The 22,933-nt window shown below is 40.9% G+C and overlaps 1 long non-coding RNA gene across 2 annotated transcripts in view; it reads right to left on the reverse strand.

The window, feature by feature from the left end:
* The window catches only part of LOC114487128 (uncharacterized), a 119,475-nt gene that overhangs the window by 85,323 nt on the left and 11,219 nt on the right, over positions 1–22,933 (reverse strand). The gene's annotated exons all lie outside the window — the stretch shown is intronic.

Raw genomic sequence — 22,933 nt, forward strand, 5'->3', positions numbered from 1 at the left:
ACTGAGCCTGCACTCTAGAGCCCACGAGCCACAACTACTGAGCCTATGTGCCCCAACTACTGAAGCCCATGCGCCTAGAGCCCGTGCTCCACAACAAGAGAAGCAGCGCCTAGAGCCTGTGCTCTGCAACAAGAGAAGCAACCGCAATGAGAAGCCTGTGCATCGCAACAAGGAGTAGCCCCCACTCGCCGCAACCAGAGAAGAGCCCGTGTGCAGCAACGAAGACCTAATGCAACCAAATAAAAAAATAAATAAAATAATTTTTTTTTAAAAAAGAAAATGCTGATGGGCTTCCCTGGTGGCACAGTGGTTGAGAATCTCCCTGCCAATTCAGGGGACACAGGTTCAAGCCCTGGTCCGCGAAGATCCCACATGCTGTGGAGCAACTAAGCCTGTGAGCCACAACTACTGAGCCTGTGCTCTAGAGCCAACAAGCCACAACTACTGAGCCTGCGTGCCACAACTACTGAAGCCCATGCACCTAGAGCCTGTGCTCCACAACAAGGGAAGCCACCGCAATGAGAAGCCCGTGCACCACAACGAAGAGTAGCCCCCGCTCACCGCAACTAGAGAAAGCCCACACGCAGCAACAAAGACCAAATGTAGCCAAAAATAAATAAATAAATAAATTTTAAAAAATGCTGATATGACAAACAATACACAATTACTTGTTCCTTCTCAGTTTTCACTAGAGATTAAAGTTTTTAACAGTTAAATTTGTAATATGTAATTAAAGCTAATAAAAAATATTAAGGGAAACATTTCAGTATGCAAGGATAATGTGGCTTTCAGCAAAAGAAGGTATGAGGAATGGAAGTACATTGTGTTAAGGGGAAACAGTGATTTTTGTCCTACAACTGGTTGTTTGTGGATGGAAAAAGGAACTAATATAGATACAGAAAGTTGTGGAAGGTTTGTAGAAAGGGAGCCCTGAAAAAGGAGTTTTATGCATGGTCAGGCTGGGATCAGATTAAACTTAATTAGGCAAATGGTTTTTGTCATTAAAAGTAGGCTGGTGCAGGACTGGATTTTGTTCTTCGCTCTGTTAAGAGAACAAAGTTTTCTTAGAATACTGCTTTTGATAACAGATTGTGTGAGCTTCTTTGCCTTTAAGTGATCGGCATCTGTTTTTTGAAATCTTTTGTCACTTTGGTTAAGTGAATAAGTATTATTTTGTAACCAAGCAGGACCCTATGGGGCCTTCCCAGGACAGACCTCTCTCCCCATATCCTCTGCCTGCCTCCTCTTTGTAGAAGCTGGGTCTCCCAGGCCTCCCCTGAGTCACAAAAGGCTGGTTCAAGAATTAATCATTGAAATAAGTCAGACAGAGAAAGATAAATACTGTATAATATCATTTACATGTGGACTCTTAAAAAAATACAACAAACTAGTGAATATAACAAAGAAGCTAACTCACAAATAATAGAGAACAAACTAGTGGTTACCAGTGCAGAGAGGGAAAGGAGGAGGGGCAACAAAGGGGTAGGGGATTAAGAGGTACAAACTATTAGGTATAAAATAAGCTACAAGGATGTATTGTATTGATACAACACGGAATACAGCCAATATTTTATAACTATAAATGGAGTATAACCTTTAAAAAATTGTAAATCACTGTATTATACACCTGTAATTTATATAATGTACATCAACTATACTTCAATTTTAAAAAGCAAATGATACAATTTAAATAATGTTAAAAAAAAAGAATTAATAATTGAAAGGATGTGAACATGTAGTGACAAAAATAGCAGTTGGGCTAGGAAAACTGTTTTACAGATGCTAAAACCCCCACCAAATGGAAGAAGTTAACTACTTGATGACCATGAACATGTCCAGACCTACTGGAGCCTGAGAACTGATAATGTTAATCCCTGTGACACTGCCCTGTTAACCTCACCATCAACCAATCAGAATTGTGCATGAGCTGATCACTCACCCTCCTATTCCCCTCCCTCACCTTGTCTTTAAAAATGCTTCCCCAATAGAAGAGAACATAGGCAAAATATTCTCTGACATAAATCATAGCAAAGCATTCTTAAGTCAGTCTCCTAAGGCAAAAGAAATAAAAGCAAAAGTAAACCAATGGGACCTAATTAAACTTATAAGCTTTTGCACAGCAAAGGAAACCATAAACAAAATGAAAAGACAACCTACAGAATGGGAGAAAATATTCCCAAATGATGCGACTGACAAGGGCTTAATTTCCAAAATATACAAACAGCTCGTATAGCTCAATACTAAAAAAAAAAACCAATCAAAAAATGGGCAGGGATTTCCCTGGTGGCGCAGTGGTTAAGAATCTGCCTGCCAATGCAGAGGACATGGGTTCGAGCCCTGGTCCAGGAAGATCCCACATGCCACGGAGCAACTAAGCCCATGCGCCACAACTACTGAGCCTGCGCTCTAGAGCCCGCGAGCCACAACTACTGAGCCCATGTGCCGCAACTACTGAAGCCCGCGCACCTAGAGCCAGTGCTCCACAACAAGAGAAGCCACCACAATGAGAAGCCCACACACTGCAACGAAGAGTAGCCTCCTCTCGCCACAACTAGAGAAAGCCTGTGCGCAGAAACAAAGACCCAACACAGCCAAAAATAAAAATATAAAATAAATAAATAAATTTTTTTAAAAAATGGACAGAAGACCTATATAGACATTTCTCCAAAGAAGACATACAGGTGGTCAACAGGCACATAAAAAGATGCTCAACATCTCTGTTAGAGAAATACAAATCAAAACTATAATGAGGTATCACTTCACACCAGTCAGAATGGCCATCATCAAAAAGTCTTCAAATAATAAATGCTGGAGAGGGTGTGGAGAAAAGGGAATCCTCATAAACTGTTGGTGGGCATGTAAATTGGTGCAGCCACTATGGAGAACAGTATGGAGCTTCCTTTAAAAAACTAAAAATAGAGTTACCATATGATCCGCAATCCACTCCTGGGCATATATCCAGAGAAAACTCTAAAAAGATACATGCAGGACTTCCCTGGTGGTCCAGGGGGTAAGACTCCACACTCCCAATGCAGGGGGCCCAGATTTGATCCCTGGTTGGGGAACTAGGTCCTGCATGCATGCTGCAACTAAGATATCCACATGCCACATCTAAGACATCCACATGCTGCAACAAAGGTCCCGCATGCTGCAACTAAAACCTGGCGCAGCCTAAATAAATAAATAAATATTTTTTAAAAAAGATACATGCACCCCAATGTTCATAGCAGCACTATTTACAAGAGCCAAAACATGGAAGCAACCTAAATGTCCATCGACAGATGAATGGATAAAGATGTGGTATATATATATACAATGGAATATTACTCAGCCATAAAAAAATGAAATAATGTCATTTGCAGCAACGTGGATGGACCTAGAGATTACTGTACTAAGTGAAGTAAGTCAGAAAGAGAAAGACAAATACCATATGATATTACTTATAATAGACAAACAATATGGTCCCACTGTATAGCACAGGGAACTATATTCAATATCTTGCAATAACCTGTAGTGGAAAAGAATCTGAAAGAATACATATGTATAACGTAATCTGCACACCAGAAACTAACACAACATTGTAAACCAACTACACTTAAATTTTTTTAAAAAAGCTTTCTTGAAACCCACCGGGGAGTTTGGGTCTTTGGAGCATGAGACACCCATTCTCCTTGCTTGGCCCTGCAATATACCTTTCTCCACCCGAAACTGACATTTCAGTTAGTTTGGTCCCACTGTGCATCAGGCACACAAACCTGGGTTCAACAACAGTTTCACAGTGACCTATGATCCTATATGACCAAGTGTTTTGAAACCTTTTTGATATTTTTTGACAAACTTCCCAAATATCAAATTTTAAATAAAGTTCTTTTGACTTCCAGGTGACTTTGGGATGCTTCAAACGGCCCTTGAAACATCCCAAAGAGAGATATTAAAACTAATTAGGTTTATTTATGTTATATTACATGGGAAACATTATCAAAAAGTGGTTATAAAATCATCTTAGGGCTTCCCTGGTGGTGCAGTGGTTAAGAATCTGCCTGCCAACGCAGGGGACATGGATTCGAGCCCTGGTCCAGGAAGATCCCACATGCTGCAGAGCAACTAAGCCCGTGTGCCACAACTACTGAGCCTGCGCTCTAGAGCTCGTGAGTCACAACTACTGAAGCCCACATGCCACAACTATTGAAGCCCACATGCCACAACGACTGAAGCCCACGCTCTGCAACAAGAGAAGCCACCGCAATGAGAAGCCCGTGCACCGCAACAAAGAGTAGCCCCCGCTCGCTGCAACTAGAGGAAGCCCCTGCACAGCAACAAAGACCCAATGCAACCAAAAATAAATAAATAATTTTTTTTAAAAATCATCTTAGATTAGATGTCATTAACATAGATATTCCAAAATTTATATAATTCATAGAATTCTGATATGTCTTGGTATAATGTTATCAGTTGTAATTCTAGTTATTTTAAAATGTTTATGTCACAGAAATATCCAAGTTTCTTGTTGATTACATTATAATCAGAACTTTAATCACACCAAAGTCTTGTCAAAGACTTATAGACAATCACTGTTTTACTCTGATGCTTCTATAAAATGAAGATCTTCAAAAATATTTATAAAAAGGACTTTTTGACAAATATAAGTTTCTGATAACTTTTTTTTTTTTTTTTTTTTTTTTTGCTGTATGCGGGTCTCTCACTGTTGTGGCCTCTCCCGTTGCGGAGCACAGGCTCCGGACGCGCAGGCTCAGCGGCCATGGCTCGCGGGCCCAGTCAGAATGGCCATCATCAAAAAGTCTTCAAATAATAAATGCTGGAGAGGGTGTGGAGAAAAGGGAATCCTCATAAACTGTTGGTGGGCATGTAAATTGGTGCAGCCACTATGGAGAACAGTATGGAGCTTCCTTTAAAAAACTAAAAATAGAGTTACCATATGATCCGCAATCCACTCCTGGGCATATATCCAGAGAAAACTCTAAAAAGATACATGCAGGACTTCCCTGGTGGTCCAGGGGGTAAGACTCCACACTCCCAATGCAGGGGGCCCAGATTTGATCCCTGGTTGGGGAACTAGGTCCTGCATGCATGCTGCAACTAAGATATCCACATGCCACATCTAAGACATCCACATGCTGCAACAAAGGTCCCGCATGCTGCAACTAAAACCTGGCGCAGCCTAAATAAATAAATAAATATTTTTTAAAAAAGATACATGCACCCCAATGTTCATAGCAGCACTATTTACAAGAGCCAAAACATGGAAGCAACCTAAATGTCCATCGACAGATGAATGGATAAAGATGTGGTATATATATATACAATGGAATATTACTCAGCCATAAAAAAATGAAATAATGTCATTTGCAGCAACGTGGATGGACCTAGAGATTACTGTACTAAGTGAAGTAAGTCAGAAAGAGAAAGACAAATACCATATGATATTACTTATATATGGAATCTAAAATGGTACAAGTGAACTTATTTACAAAACAAACAGATTCACAGACATAGAAAACAAACTTATAGTTACCAAAGGGGAAAGGTGGGGGAGGGGTGGGGATAAATTAGGAGCTTGGGATTAAAACACACTACTATACATAAAATAGACAAACAGGGCTTCCCTGGTGGCACAGTGGTTGAGAGTCCACCTGCCGATGCAGGGGACATGGGTTTGTGCCCCGGTCCGGGAAGATCCCACATGCCGCGGAGCGGCTGGGCCCGTGAGCCATGGTCACTGAGCCTGCGCGTCCAGAGCCTGTGCTCCGACCAAGTGTTTTGAAACCTTTTTGATATTTTTTGACAAACTTCCCAAATATCAAATTTTAAATAATGTTCTTTTGACTTCCAGGTGACTTTGGGATGCTTCAAACAGCCCTTGAAACATCCCAAAGAGAGATATTAAAACTAATTAGGTTTATTTATGTTATATTACATGGGAAACATTATCAAAAAGTGGTTATAAAATCATCTTAGGGCTTCCCTGGTGGTGCAGTGGTTAAGAATCTGCCTGCCAACGCAGGGGACATGGATTCGAGCCCTGGTCCAGGAAGATCCCACATGCTGCAGAGCAACTAAGCCCGTGTGCCACAACTACTGAGCCTGCGCTCTAGAGCTCGTGAGTCACAACTACTGAAGCCCACATGCCACAACTATTGAAGCCCACATGCCACAACGACTGAAGCCCACGCTCTGCAACAAGAGAAGCCACCGCAATGAGAAGCCCGTGCACCGCAACAAAGAGTAGCCCCCGCTCGCTGCAACTAGAGGAAGCCCCTGCACAGCAACAAAGACCCAATGCAACCAAAAATAAATAAATAATTTTTTTTAAAAATCATCTTAGATTAGATGTCATTAACATAGATATTCCAAAATTTATATAATTCATAGAATTCTGATATGTCTTGGTATAATGTTATCAGTTGTAATTCTAGTTATTTTAAAATGTTTATGTCACAGAAATATCCAAGTTTCTTGTTGATTACATTGTAATCAGAACTTTAATCACACCAAAGTCTTGTCAAAGACTTATAGACAATCACTGTTTTACTCTGATGCTTCTATAAAATGAAGATCTTCAAAAATATTTATAAAAAGGACTTTTTGACAAATATAAGTTTCTGATAACTTTTTTTTTTTTTTTTTTTGCTGTATGCGGGTCTCTCACTGTTGTGGCCTCTCCCGTTGTGGAGCACAGGCTCCGGACGCGCAGGCTCAGCGGCCATGGCTCACAGGCCTAGCCGCTCCGCGGCATGTGGGATCTTCCCGGACCGGGGCACGATCCCGTGTCCCCTGCATCGGCAGGCGGACTCTCAACCACTGCGCCACCAGGGAAGCCCTCTGATAACTTTTAGATCATACCACTGAACTGGATAAGAAATTACAAAACTCTAATGGAAAATCTATGATTTCATCCAGATCAACAGGAATTAATAACATGGGAGTAAAGGAACTGATAAATGATTTATAATTTTACAACTTCTTTCTGAAATATACTGGCTTTTAATCTTTGTTTTCCAGAAAACCTTTCCTCTTGCAGTATGACATATAACAAGTTGATAAAGTTTACCTTGTAAACGAAGATGAAACACATGTCTTTTTCTCTCTACCTGATCTTTCCAGAATTTGGCCTCTCTAGCTGACACCCCTGTGTACTTGATGACTTTTTGTTATCAGATTACAACTAGTTATACTAATCATGTTTTAATTTGTTCTCTCTTGTTTTCAAATTACACCTTGTGCCTCTCTGTGCACTATGACTTTATTAATGTTACTAGCTGTATTACTTATACCCTGTCTGTTTTATAAGATTATTGTCTCTTGCATTAACAAATGTATAACCAGGCCTTCAGCAAAATTAATGACGGCTAAACGTCTTGAGGCAGTTGATCATATATAACTCTACACAGAACAGTTATAATAGTGCAACTCGAGATATGGGAAGAGGCAACAAGGGAAAACATTCCTTGGATCATAATATATTACCAGAGAATTTTAGATCATCAACAGGGCCTAATCAAAAACTTAGCACATCAAGTGGCCTATCAACAGAATCTTCCCCTGATCTAGGAATGAACCTTCCTAGTGTCACGGGACAAAATTAGTCATGAAATGCCTCCCAGGGGCTTCCCTGGTGGCACAGTGGTTGAGAGTCCGCCTGCCGAAGCGGGGGCCACGGGTTCGTGCCCCGGTCCGGGAAGATCCCACATGCCGTGGAGCGGCTGGGCCCGTGAGCCATGGCCGCTGAGCCGTAAGCCATGGCCGCTGAGCCTGAGCGTCCGGAGCCTGTGCTCCACAAAGGGAGAGGCCACAACAGTGAGAGGCCCGCGTACCGCAAAAAAAAAAAAAAAAAAAAAAAAATGAAATGCCTCCCAAACATTGGTCAAATCTATGACCAAGAGGAGGCCCTGTGGACAAAGAATGTTTCCTGTCATATCAGTAAACAAAGGATGTTGCAGCCATCAGCTACTGCGGCCAGCCCTGATGGTACACCCTAAGGGAACTCAGGATGGAGATAAACAGTATACTGGCCCTAGATAAGGTGTGTATCAAAGGAATAATTTCAATGAGCCCAGGCTCTCGAATCTTCCCATACACAGAAAAGCCCTAAATTCATAACTTGAGGTCTGGTTTTCTTTGACAGTAATCTTTTGATGTTCCAATTACCTGGGTTGTTTTTCATTTCTGTTTTGTTTTGTTTTTGCAAAAATTCTTATATATCCTGACTTCTCCTTACTCTTTGGAATAGTTCCTCAGAGCTATCTGAGAGTCTGCCTCCTGGGCTTAAGTCCTCAGTAAGTCAATAAAACATAATTCTCAACTTTCAGATTGTGCATTTTTTTCATTCAACACACTTTTAGGCAGTTATCCTAAGAACGTAATTAAAGGTATGTGCAGAGACTTAACTGCAAGGACATTCATCTCAATATTGTTTACAAAAGTAAAAAACTGGAGTCAACTAAATGCTAGCAGTAAATGACTGACTAGTTTATACTATAATTTACTTAACCAGACAATGGGATATTATGCAGCCATTAACAATTATGCACAGGGGAATATTTAATGACATGAAAATATGTTCACAATTCCCTAAGTAAAAAAAAAGCAAGCTTAAAAACAATTTAAAGGGGGACTTCCCTGGTGGCGCAGTGGTTAAGAATCCGGCTGCCAATGCAGGGGACACAAGTTCGAGCCCTCGTCCAGGAAGATCTCACATGCCGCAGAGCAACTAAGCCCCTGTGCCACAACTACTGAAGCCCACATGCCTAGAGCCCATGCTCTGCAACAAGAGAAGCCGCGGCAATGAGAAGCCCATGCACCGCAACGAAGAGTAGTCCTCACTCACCATAACTAGAGAAAAGCAAGTGCGCAGCAAAGAAGACCCAACACAGCCAAAAATTAAATAAATAAAATTTTTTTAAGTTAAAGTATATAACATCCCATTTTTAAATTTAGAGATAAATAGGCATCGAAAAGCTCTGAGAGGCCAGCATCAAGATGTTAACAATGATGGCTTTAAGAGTGATTTCTATTTTTTTCCTTTGTGATCTATATATTTAAATTTTCCACAATAAGCACATTGCTTTTCCAAGCAAACTTATTTGTATTAATAGTATATACTTTGCTCACAAGGTTGCAATGAGGATAAAATAGGATAATGCACCTGAAAAACACTTTCAGTAGTGTAAAGCACTATACCAATGTTACTGATGCCGAAAGCTCAGCTTCTCTGTACACCAGTGCCAAATTGAAGCTCGGAGGCAAGACTTTTGGGTGAAGTAGAAAAGAATAGCTTTGGGACTTCCCTGGTGGTGCAGTGGTTAAGAGTCCTTCTGCCAATGCAGGGGACACAGTTTCGATCCCTGATCTGGGAAGATCCCACATGCCGTGGAGCAACTAAGCCCGTGTGCCACAACTACTGAGCCTATGCTCTAGAGCCTGTAAGCCACAGCTACTGAGCCTGTGCGCCACAACTACTGAAGCCTGCGTGCCTAGAGCCCGCTCACCACAACGAAGAGTAGCCCCCACTCGCCACAACTAGAGAAAGCCTGAGCAGCCACAGGACCAAACGCAGCCCAAAAAATAAATTAATTAAAAAATAAAATTTAAATAGATAAATAAATTCTATTTAAAAAAAAAAAGAAAAGACTAGCATTATTGCTTTGCCAGGCAAAGGGGGCCAGAGCAGGCTAATGCCCTCAAAGCTGTGTGTCCCAACCTGGAGAAGTTTTACAGTAATGGTTCAAAGAGTACATGATCAGCCCATAGATGTTCTTCTGATGGGTTAGTGGTGAGGTAAGTAGGAGTCAGCATCATCAGCCTTCAGGTTCCAACTGGTCTGGGGTCTACATGCTTGTGGGCAGCATACCATCTTTTTGTGTGTGTGTGTGTGTGTGTTATGCGGGCCTCTCTCTGCTGTGGCCCCTCCCGTTGCGGAGCACAGGCTCCGGACGCGCAGGTTCAGCGGCCATGGCTCACGGGCCCAGCCGCTCCGCGGCATGCGGGATCCTCCCAGACCAGGGCGCGAACCCGGTTCCCCTGCATCGGCAGGCGGACGCGCAACCACTGCGCCACCAGGGAAGCCCAGCATACCATCTTTAATCCTTAACTTCTCTCATCTGGAGGGGGTTTCAGTATCTGCAAAATAGCTGAAAGATATTGTGGTGTGTATCCCTTGATGGGTAACCAGGACCCTGCCCCAAGGCTTCACTATTCTTTCTCTTGACTGTTTCTCCCTTGTCTTGCATCCCCCCTTTCCCTAATTAACAACTGCTTGAATCTGCCCATTGGAACTCAGGGAAGGTCATGGAGGCTGAATGAAGGTAATCAGAGAAATGGGGGGATACAGAAAGGCTTTGTGCCCAGGATCCCCACAGGGCTCTGCTTGGTATCACTATGATCTGCTCTACCTAAACCTGGGTGTCCTTCCCCATCATTCCTGTATAGAACCTGTCTTCCTATTTGAGATCTCCTTTGTTACATTCTTCTATAGGTCATCTCCACACCAGTTGACCACCAGACAATTCCTTCTTCCTACCCTCAAACTGGCAGACCCGTTTCTTCACCCATCTTATCTTTATACTTTAACAAATGCTCACATAGTTAGCAAACCATGGGGCTTATCTTTTTTTCATAAATAGTAATTATTAAAAACCCAGTGATATTATGCCAGTGAAGAGCCACATTTCCATGTATTCTTTTCCCATTTCCAACCCCTTCAATTGTTACTCTGCTTTGTCTCTTCATATCCTACCCTCTCCACTGTGTTCACTACCCCCATCCCATTTACAGATCTGCTTAAGCCTGTAACCTCTCTTCTTTCTTTCATTCCTTCATCTATTCATCCAAAAAATATTGTTTGGTTGCGTGATATGCAACAGTCACTGACTAGTTGCTGGGCCATAAAGACGAATAAAACACAAAGGAAGTGGAAGGAAGGACAACATAGGTGACAGGGGACAGATGAGTAAAGACTCAGAGGTAAAAAAGAGCATGGCATTACAGAAGACCTAGTTTTATTAGACAGTGAGTATTGAATGAGACACTGCTGCTTCCAAGCAGTCAGGAACCTGCTAGAAGCTACTGCTCACACAAACCTCACAGCCCTGAATCAGCTGGGGAGAACCAGGGCCACTGTGAAAACTCACATATAAGAAGTTCATACATCCACTTACCAACACTGCCAGAAGAGAATGGGGTAAATGCCTTGGGCTTCTCTTCTGCTTTCCACACTTGCCAAGAGCCCCTCATTGGCAGAACATAAACTACAGCAAGAACGCCGAAAGCAAAGAAGTCTGGGGAATCCTGTTCCCAGGTTTCCAGACTTTGTGATACAAAGGAGAGCACAAAATGGGCGGAAGAGGCACTGACTGCCCAGGGCACCCTTCCTCCAGGCCCTTATTAGTTTCGTTCTTTCCTCCAGCATACAATGGGATGGATGCTGGATTCTGCATTTATTTCATGCAGTCTCCTATCACAGCTGCTTTGCTACTCCAACCAGGTTCTAACACTCTGAAAAGAAAGTCCACTTGTTTGAATCCTTTCTCTGAATCCCCTCAATGCCTGGCAAGCATATTGCTTCACACGTAGAAGATACACAATAGATATATGCAAATAGCTGCAGTGTTGAAACTTGAATTCTGGCCTTCTGGCTCCCAATTCAGAGTTCCACCCAACATCACTCAGTCTTTCTTCATTAACAGGATGTCTTTTTTTTTTTTAATGGAAGTTAAGTATGTGTTTGAAATTGCTCAGTTCGGTTTTGATTAGCAGAGAAATTCCTCTAGAGTAAAAAGAACTGAATAGACTACAATGATTGAAAAGTTGTCAGCAGATACTGGGTCAGATTAGTGGAACACTGGTATCTATGAAGAATAGTTTCAACTTCCCAGTGAGGTAATGATGAAAAAATAAATGGGACTGAAGAAAACTGCAGCTGGACCCAACCAGCTATTTTTGCAGAATAGGTCAACTCAATCTCATCTGTTTCAAACTAATGGAGAAGCAAATGGAGATGGTCTCTCTACAGTTTTAGTAGTAAATAATAAGCTCATGATGTCGATAGGAGAACCAAGACAAGAAAGCTGATTAGATTTGTTATGGAATTTTTTTGTTAAGGATGAATCTGCAGCTTAAGATGATAATAACAATCACACAAGTGCAAACTGATGTTTTTTTGGTTTTTGTTTTATTTTTGGCTGCGTTGGGTCTTCATTGCTGCCCGCCAGCTTTCTCTAGTTGCAGCCAGCAAGGGCTACTCTTCGTTGTGGTGCACGGGCTTCTCATTGCCGCGGCTTATCTTGTTGCGGAGCACAGGCTCTAGGCACGCGAGCTTCAGTAGTTGTGGCACGTGGGCTCAGTAGTTGTGGCTCCCGGGCTCTAGTTGTGGCACACGGGCTTAGTTGCTCCGCGGCATGTGGGATCTTCCCGGACCAGGGCTCGAACCCGTGTCCCCTGCATTGGCAGGCGGATTCTTAACCACTGCGCCACCAGGGAAGCCCCCAAACTGATGTTTATTGGGTGCTTCTCATGTGCCAGGCACCACTCTAAAAATTGTGTATGATTTCACTTAAACCTCATGAGAGCCCCATGTGGTACTTTTACAGATGAGAGAACTATAGCACAGAAAAGGTAACTCACATGCCTAAAGACACACATCTAGTAAGTAGTGTCATCAGGATACAAACCCAGGCAGTCTGAGATGATCCTCATGCTTAGCCACTGTCCTATACAGCCAGAAATGGGGCACCTGGGCAGTTATCACTCACTGTTAAAAATTCAAACAACTATGTCAGTAGCTGTTTGAGACTGTCAGTAATGACTATATCAAACAAATCATTGTACTTAACATTACTCTGACTCATGAATTCGCTAGTTGCTATTATCTGTTTACATATATGAACCAAAGTGTCTCATACATATAACTTTATAACATTAGATAAATGTCACTTAACTTTTCTGAGTTTTATTCCAGATCATGCAACCCTTATTCTTTCTCATTTATTAGACAAAATGTGGAAGAGAGTCTGCCAAGGAATTCCAGAAGTTTATTAGCAAATGAACAGGCAATGGAAGTGGTTAGATCAGATTAGAGCTGAGCAGGATCACACGGTGCTCCTCTGCCCTCCAGAGGCCATTTTGACTCCAGCCTGGGGCAGGGGCCCGGGAGTTTGAAGCTGCTTGAGGTCTAGCCTGACCACAGGGCATCTGGGAAGGCCAAGTGGATGCCAAAACCATCCTAAAATGTGCATTCCACTTCAGAATAGATCTGAAAACCTATCTTCCATCCCCTCTCCAACCCAACACAGCCTTTCTATGGCAAGCTCATGCTCTGGGGCAGGAGCACTGATGGGAACCATTCTCACTATAAAACTAAGACTGGAATTGAGCTCTATCTAAGGCCCAACTGGAGCGGTGATTGTTTGTTTATCCTTCCCCACCTGCTCCTGCTGTTTCTCTTTCCCCTATTCTCATTAAATAATGCTTAATCCTGCAAATATTAGTCACTTTAAGTCATTAAATAACCCAGCACCCTGGGATATTTTAAGGGGCCAAACTCTCAGTGGGTATCTATTCCTGAAGAGAGTTGAATTCTCACTAAGGAGCCAGATCAATAAAACGCTGGCCTAAGAGTCAAAATAGCAGGATGGCTCTTGCTCTCCCCTCTTCCCTGCCCTTCCTTGCCCAATCTTTGAAGGTGGCAGTGTGGCTGCCAAAAAGGCAGCCACAGGGAGAGAACAAACTAAGGCAGATGCTGGCCAAGGAAATGGCATCAGGGCTGAGAATGAGAAGTTGGCAGGACCAAGAAGAAGGCCAGCCAAGTTGGCAGTCTTTGTGGTTGGGAGATTGCTTACATACAGGAAGATTGAGAAATAAGTAAATATATGACAGTGAGAGCCAGGTTTATCAGGGCCTGAGGAGGAATTTACACAAATGGAATGGAGGAAGACTAGAAAAAAAACAGAGGTATTGGATTGGAATTAGAGATGTTGGTGTGAACTCATACTTGATGAAATAAATAGATGATAGATAGATAGATAGGCTAGATCATCAGTGGATGCCTGTGATACATAGTTATTATAAGCATACTAAACACCCGTATCTTGGTTTCTAAATACCATTCTCCACTAAAAGGAATCGGGGGGAGGGATAAATTAGGAGATTGGGATTGACATATACATGCTACTAGATATAAAATCAATAACTAATAAGAACCTACTGTGTACTCAATACTCTGTAATGACCTATATGGGAATAGAATCTAAAAAAGAGTGGATATATATATATATATATATATATGTATAACTGGTTCACTTAGCTGTACAGCTGAAACTAATACAACATTGTAAATCAACTATACACCAATAAAAATTAATTTAAAAATAAAAATAAACAAATAAAAGGAACCAGGGCTCCTTGAAGAAATGACTGATTCCAGGACTGGGCTATAAAATGAGCTTGGAACATCCTGTTGTAGCAGAAAATAAGGAAGTGCTCAAAGAACACTTTGATATATCCAAAGGACATGGGACTCAGCTTGAGAGGGTTCTCACTAGCCAAAACTGGAACAATCTGATCATAATAATAATGTTATAATAATGATAGTACCAGATCTTAATACACAGACTAACATAGGAATCCATGAGTCCATACTGATATGAATAAATGAATGAAAAAAATGACTGAATAAGAAAGAAGAGGGGACTTCCCTGGTGGTCCAGTGGTTAAGACTCTGTGCTCGCAATGCAGGGGTCCCGGGTTCAATCACTGATCAGGGAACTGGGATCCCAAATACCAAAAAAAAAGAAAAAAAAAAAAGAAGGGAAAGTGCTCTCTGACAGTTGAATGTCATCTAGTAATGTAGAAGGAATGATGGATGTTAAAAATCACCATGTGGCAACCATCATGTTGGTGGCTGATTTAGGCAGGAGTCATCAATGGATACTAAGATTGGTGAGTAAAGTTTGATGAGGAACAGGATATTGGGATAGTCTTGGACTATCTCCCTACAAAACACTATTAAATTACAAATGGGAAAATGATGACATCACAGTGGAGAAACCTGGCAGTATCAACTTAGCCAGGTGATCTTGGTTAACCTCATCAGCAATGGGACAGGTTGATGTTGGATATCTCCCAATGTGATTCTCTGAGAAGAGCACAGTATCAGTTTGTTTGTTGGTATGTTTGTTTTGGGGGGGTTTGGGTGGTACTCCTGCCAAGAATGTATGGCCTGAGTCTGGATGTGAGGAAGCATCAGACAAACCCCAATCAACAGTACTAACAGAATGAAATGTGTATACTCTTTAAAACCGTCAACGGTCATGAAAGACATTAACTTTAAGGAATATTAAGGAACTATTCTAGGTTACAGGAGATTAAAGAGACATGACAACTAAATGAAACATGATACTGGATTGGATTCTAGACCACAGAAGAGAGGAAGAGAATGGGATAGTTGTCAAAATTTTAACAGGGTCTATGGATTGAATAATAGTGTTGTATCAATGTTGATTTTCTGATTCTGGATGGTGATAGTATGATTATATATGAAAGTGCTCTTATTTGGGGGAAATGCACTGTGGTATTTAAGGGATGGGTCATTATGTTTGCAACTTGTTCTCAGAGAAAGAATCATATACATTAGAGGGAAAGAGAAATATGGTAAAATGTTAAAAATTAGGGAATCTAGGTAAAGAGAATATGGAAGTTTTGTGTACTGTTCTTGCAACTTTTCTCTCAGTTTGAAATTATCTCAAGATAAAATTTTTTTTTTTTTTTTTTTTTTGCGGTACGCGGGCCTCTCCGTTGCGGAGCACAGGCTCCAGATGCGCAGGCTCAGCGGCCATGGCTTATGGGCCTAGCCACTCCACGGCATGTGGGATCTTCCTGGACCGGGGCACGAACCCATATCCCCTGCATCGGCAGGCGGACTCTCAACCACTGCGCCACCAGGGAAGCCCAAGATAAAATATTTTTAAATGATATGCCATACTGACTAAAATTAAAAAGATGGATAATGCCTAGTGCTACCAAGGGTATGGAAGAATAGGAACTCTCATACATTGTTGTGGGGTTATAAACCGGTACAACTACTTTGGAAAACTGTAAGGCTGTCATAAATATACCCTATGACTCAGTAATTCTTCTCCTAGGTATACACCCCAAGAGAGATGCTCACATATGTGCACTACACATATAAGAAGTTTTGGCCAGCACTATTTGTAATGGTCAAAAACTAGAAAAAAAAAATCTCTATGGGTTATCAATTACTGCAAAACAAATTATGCCAAAAGGTAGCAGCTGATAACATAGACATTAACATCTCACAGATTCTGTGAGTCTGGAATCCAGTGTGGCTTAGCTCTTAGTCTGTCATGATGTTGCTGTCAAATTGTCAGCCATTGGGCTGCAGTCGTTTCAAGGTTTCCCTGGAGCTGGAGAATCTGCTTCCAAGCTCATTCATCTCTCACCACTTGGACCTCTCCAGAGGGTTGACTCATGACATGACACTGATTTCCCCCAGGTAAGCAAACTAAGAGAGAGAACCCACAATGGAAGCCACAGTCTTTTTGTAACCTAATCGCAGAAGTGAAAATACATCACTTTTGCCGTATTCTATTCATTGGAGACTAGTCACTGGGTCCAGCTCACACTCAGGGAGAGAGGATTACACAATGTGATGAATAACAGGAGACAAGGATCACTAGGGGCTATCTTAGAGACTGCCTACTACACAACCCAAGTGTCCAACAATGTTAGAACACGTAAATAAATTACGGTCTACTTAAATACAGCGCAATATTAAAGAATAAAAAGGAAACAAATGGGGGCTTCCCTGGTGGTGCAGTGGTTGAGAATCTGCCTGCTAATGCAGGGGACACGGGTTAAAAATAAAATAAAAAATTAAATTAAATTAAATTTTAAAAAAAGAGGGCTTCCCTGGTGGCGCAGTGGTTGAGTCCGCCTGCCGATGCAGGGCACACCGGTTTGTCCCCCGGTCCGGGAGGATCCCACGTGCCGCAGAGCGGCTGGCCCCATGAGCCATGGCCACTGGGCCTGCACGTCTGGAGCCTGTGCTCCGCGGTGGGATAGGCCACAGCAGTGAGAGGCCCACGTACCGCAAAAAAACAAAAAAAACAAAAAAAACAAATGAATTACAGCTACTTGCATCAAGAAATGACTCTCACAGACAAAATGTTGGGAAAAAATAAACACAAAAAATAATCATATGGTATGGTTCTATTTACACAACATTCAAAAAGAGGCAAAACTAAACCATGATAATAGAAGTCATATAAAGGTTGCCTTTGCAGTGGAAGGATGGAGTAATGACTAGGAAGGATGCTTCCAGAATGTCGGTAATATTTTAGATCCTAACCTGGATCACGATTACATGGGGGGGTTCATTTCATAAAAATGTGTCAAGCTGTATACTTCTGGTGTCTGTGCTCTTCTGTATGCATAGTATACTTCAATTAAAGATTTTACTTAAAAAAATTAATACCCCAAAATTCAGAATTGGGTTTATTTGGTAACTTTTTATTTTGATATAATTTCAAGTTTATAGAAAAGTTGCAAGAATCATACAAAGCACTCCAATATACTCTTTCCCCAGATTCACCAAGTGTTTACATTTTGCCCCATTTGCTTTATTATTCTTTCTGTGTATGTGTATTCATTTTTTTCTGAACCATTTGAAATTAAGTTGCAAACGTCATACCTAATACCATTTGAAATTAAGTTGCAAACGTCGTACCTATTTGCCCCTAAATATTTCAATGGGCATTTCCTATGGACAAGGACATTCTCTTATATAATCACAATACAATTATCAAAATCAGGAAATTTAACTTTGATACAATACCATTGTCTAATCTACAGTCCCAAGTAAAATTTCATCAATTGTTCCACAATGTCCTTCCTTTTTTTTTAAGTGCAGTCTCCAATTCCAGGATTATATGTTACATTTAGCTGTCATGTGTCTTTATTCTCCTTTAATCTGGAACAGTTAATCAGTTTTTCATGTCCTTGACTTTTTTGAAGACTACAGGCCAGTTATTTGTAGACAATCCCTCAGTTTGAATTAGTCTGATGTCTCTTCATGATTAGATTCAGATTATGCATTTTTGGCAGGAATGCCAACTGGTCAATGCATCACATCAGAGGCATATGATGCTACTTGGTTTCCTTATTGGTAAAATTAATTTTGATTATTTGATTAAGTCAGTGTGTACCAGATTGTGCCACTGTAAAATTACTATTTTTCCCTGTGTAATCACTAGATAATCTTGAGACTATGTAAGTGTCATGTTCCTTAGCAAACTCCCCCACAAATTTTAGCTTCCTTTGATGATTCTTGCCTGAAGCAATTATTAATATGGTGGTTGCCAAATGGTGATTTTCTAATTCCATCATTCCTTCCTCATTTATCACATTTATTAGTTGGAGTTCTGTTGGAAGGAGATTTTCCCTTCTTTACCTTTTATATATTTATTCATTCATTTGTGTACATCAGTATTGATTCATGGATTATTTTAGTTAGTGGATTACTATGTTATTATTAATTCTGAGGTTCTAACTGTTCTCAATTTGGCTAATAGGAGATCTAGGATAAATTCTTGACCTGACTTACTTATTACTAGCCAAGTGACCTTATACTCTGAAATTCCCCCATACTGAAATAAAAACAGAATGTGAATTTGGACTTCACAATGTACCCAAGTACAACAAATGTATAGGGGAAAGGCAGTACAACATAAGAGAAGAGGGAAAATTAGAGAAAGGCTATGAACCTTAAGTTGAGAATCTCCCTAGATCTTATCTTTAAGTTTCATTAATAAATGGTTAACTCAAAGTAAATGACAACAGCAGGGATGAATGTTAAGTCTCTATTAATACCTGCTGTGTTTGAAATCAGGAAGAAACAGTAGTTAAAGTTCACAGAGAAATAACTTCAGACTTCTTTTTTCTTTGCCGTAAAGGCTCCATTTTCCATCAACTCACCACGCACAGTTGCCTTTTCATTTGGCTGAAGGCTCCGTGTTAAGTATCAACTAACAACAGTAAGAACTAGAAGTTCACCTATAACTTAGCACAATACAAAAAGAAATTGTTTATAAGACCAGGTTATTTTTTCTTATTCTTATTCAGTCTCAATAGGATGATGACTTTTTAAGTAATCACTTTTTATTTATGGAGAGAAAATTCTTCTCAGACAAAAATGAACTCTATTTTCTACATCTTGAGTAACAAACATAAAATCTCCATGAGGCATTCTGCTTTTCAAAATCTAGATTATGTTAAATAACTCCTACATTTAAGAAGAGGGAAAAGCCTGTCAAACAAAGTGGGGCTTTTTCTTACATAGAACACTGAGTTGACAGCAAACACCTCCAGAACTCTGAAAACGTGACAAGTAAAATCAACACATATCATTAGGAAATAAAAAGTAAAAATCAGAAGAGAGAGCTTGACCACTGCTCAACAATGGAATTAATATATCTGAGATATTAGAAACTGAAAGATTGAAACTTAGAGGAATAAAGAGAATTGGAAAGGCAAGCTCTGCTCAGGGAAGACACTACATAGGGAGCATTAGCCTCTTATAAGATTAGTTACTTTAACCAGCCTTGGACACAATCAAATATCTAGACCTTCCAAGTGAGGAAGCTTTTAACATCATTGGACAACATCCTACAAAGCCTATTTGAGCAGCAATCAGCTTTTGGTAACGCCCACTATTCCTTCCTGACCCCTTCAAACTGCAACAGATATGCTGGAAGTTAGGCTCAGTACATTTAGTCATCCAAACTGTTTTGAAAATGTTAGAGCAAAAAGATGAGAAGAAAATCATATGTTGTGCTATGAAAATCAAGAGAAGAGAGTGTTAGAAAAAAGGGGGATCAGGGCTTCCCTGGTGGCGCAGTGGTTGAGAGTCCACCTGCCGATGCAGGGGACATGGGTTCGTGCCCCCGTCTGGGAGGATCCCACAGGCCGCGGAGCGGCTGGGCCCGTGAGCCATGGCCGCTGAGCCTGTGCGTCTGGAGCCTGTGCTCCACAACGGGAGAGGCCACAGTAGTGAGAGGCCCGTGTACCACCAAAAAAAAAAAAAAAAAAAAAAAGAAAGAAAAAAGGGGGATCAACAGTGTCAAATGCCACAGAGAAGCTAAGACAGGGAGGACTGAGAAAAACCCACTGTGCCTTGTGACTAGGAAGCCAGGACTGCCTTTTGGTGACCAGTTTGAATGACAGGGACAGAGGCTGAAGGAGCAGCAGGAGTCAAGAGAGCAGAACTAGGAGTGACTGTGCATTGAGAATAGAGTTTCATTCTTAAACCTGTTAGCACAAGTTCCTGTGCCTGACTCCTGTGCACAGTGAGGGCAAACAAACAGAAACATCAAAGCTTGGAGCAGAGAAAAGTTTATTGCAAGGCCATGCAAGGAGAAGGGTGGCTCATGCCCCAAAAAAACCCCCAAGCTCCCAGAAGGGTTTTGGCAAAGCATTTTTAAAAGCCAGGTGAGGGAGGGTGGTTGCAGGGTGTGGTTGCAGGGTATGTGATCAACTCATGCACAATTCTGTGACTGGCTGATGGTGAGGGAACAGGGCGGTTTCACAGGGGTTAACATTATTAGTCCTTAGGCACCAGGAGGCCTGGGGCTATGTGCTAAAGGTCATCAAGTAGTTAACATCTTCCATTTGGTGGAGGGGGGGGTTTCACATCTGTAAAACAACTCAGGAAATGTGCATCAAATGTTATCTAGGTACTTCAGAGATAAGCTAAACATTGGATATGGGGGAAGGGCCTGTCTGGGGAAGGTCCCATAGGCGCCTGCTCTGTTATAAACCTGCAACAATAAAAGGGTTAGAAAAATAGGCTAAGAGTTGCATCAAGGTCAAACGAAGGTTTTTGGGGTGTGTGTGTGTGTGTGTGTGTGTCTGTGTGTGTGTGTGTGTGTGTGTGTGTGTGTGTGGGGGTTTTTGTGTGTGTGTGTGTGTGTGTGTGTGTGTGTGTGTTCCAGCACAGAGAAAAAAGATTATGTCTACAGGCCAAGGCAAGAAGAGGAAATTAAAGATGCTTAAGCTAGACAAAAAGAAGATATTTAAGGGAGAAATCTTAGTTTCTAGCTGTTATAGCACCCACAAGGATGAAGAGGGAGAAAATAAAGAGGATTGAGAACACAAGGATAGTTCAAACTTAAAAAGAGGAAGTTCAGTTCTTCTAAGATGGGGAGAAAGAAACAGTTATTTTGGAATGGATTAAACGGCTCACCTCACATGGCCCTTTTCTTTGTTAGGAAAGTAGGAGGTAAGGGCCCGTGTCAAAAGAGAAGAAGATACATGTACTGAGGGGCAACCAGAGGGAACCAAAGGAGAGAAAAGGCTTAGAACAACTGTGAGCAGTAAACTACACACATAACAGACACCTGATACAAAGTACGCACACAGTGAATGTTTGAATGAGTTGTCAGGAACAAGACAAGGATGTCCACTCTCACCACTCTTATTCAACATAGTTTTGGAAGTCCTAGCCACAGCAATCAGAGAAGAAAAAGAAATAAAAGGAATACAAATTGGAAAAGAAGAAGTAAGACGGTCACTGTGTGCCAATGACACAATACTATACGTAGAAAATCCTAAAGATGCCACCAGAAAACTTAGAACTAATCAATAAATTTGGTAAGGGTACAGGATACAAAATTAAGGCACAGAAATCTCTGGCATTCCTATACACCAACAACGAAAAATTAGAAAGAGAATTAAGGAAACACTCCCATTTACCATTGCAACATAAAGAATAAAATACCTAGGAATAAACCACCTAAGGAGGCAGAAGACCTGTACTACAAAAACTATAAGATGCTGATGAAAGAAATCGAAGATGACACAAACAGATGCAAAGACATACCATGTTCTTGCATTGGAAGAATCAGTATTGTTAAAATGATTATCCTACCCAAGGCAATCTACAGAGTCAATGCAATCACTATCAAATTACCAATGGCATTTTTCACAGAACCAGAACAAAAAATTTTTACAACTTGTATGGAAACACAGAAGACCCCGAATAGCCAAAGCAACCTTGAGAAAGAAAAACAGAGCTGGAGGAATCAGGCTCCTTGACTTCAGAATATACTACAAAACTACAGTAATCAAAACAGTATGGTACTGGAACAAAAACAGACATACAGATCAATGGAACAAGACAAAAACCCCAGAAATAAACCCATGTACCTATGGTCAATTAATTTTACAAAGGAGGCAGGAATATACAATAGAGAAAAGACAATCTCTTCAATAAGTGGTGCTGGGAAAACTCATCAGCCACAGATAGAGAATGTTCTAATTTCATTCTTTTAACACTATACACAAAAAGAAATTCAAAATGGATTACAGACCTAAATGTAAGACTGGATACTATGAAACTCCTAGAGGAAAACATAGGCAGGACACTCTTTGACATAAATCACAGCAATATCTTTTTGGATCCACCTCCTAGAGTAATGAAAATAAAAACAAAAATAAACAAATAGGACCTGATTAAACTTAAAAGCTTTTGCACAGTAAAGGAAACCATAAACACTCCTAGAGTAACAGAAATAAAAACAAAAATAAACAAATGGAACTTAATTAAACTTAAAAGTTTTGCACAGCAAAGGACACCAAAAACAAGACAAAAAGACAACCCTCAGAATGGGAGAAAATATTTGCAAATGAAACAACAAAGGATTAATCTCCAAAATATACAAACAGCTCATGGAGCCCAGTATCAAAAAAACAAACAATCCAGTTAAAAAATGGGCAGAAGACCTAAATAGACCTTTCACCAAGGAAGACATACAGATGGCCAAGAGGCACATGAAAAGATGCTCAACATCACTATTAGAGAAATGCAAATCAAAACTACAATGAGGTATCTATCACCTCATGATGG

This window comes from Physeter macrocephalus, chromosome 11 (genome assembly GCF_002837175.3).
Source record: "Physeter macrocephalus isolate SW-GA chromosome 11, ASM283717v5, whole genome shotgun sequence".
NCBI lineage: Eukaryota > Metazoa > Chordata > Mammalia > Artiodactyla > Physeteridae > Physeter > Physeter macrocephalus.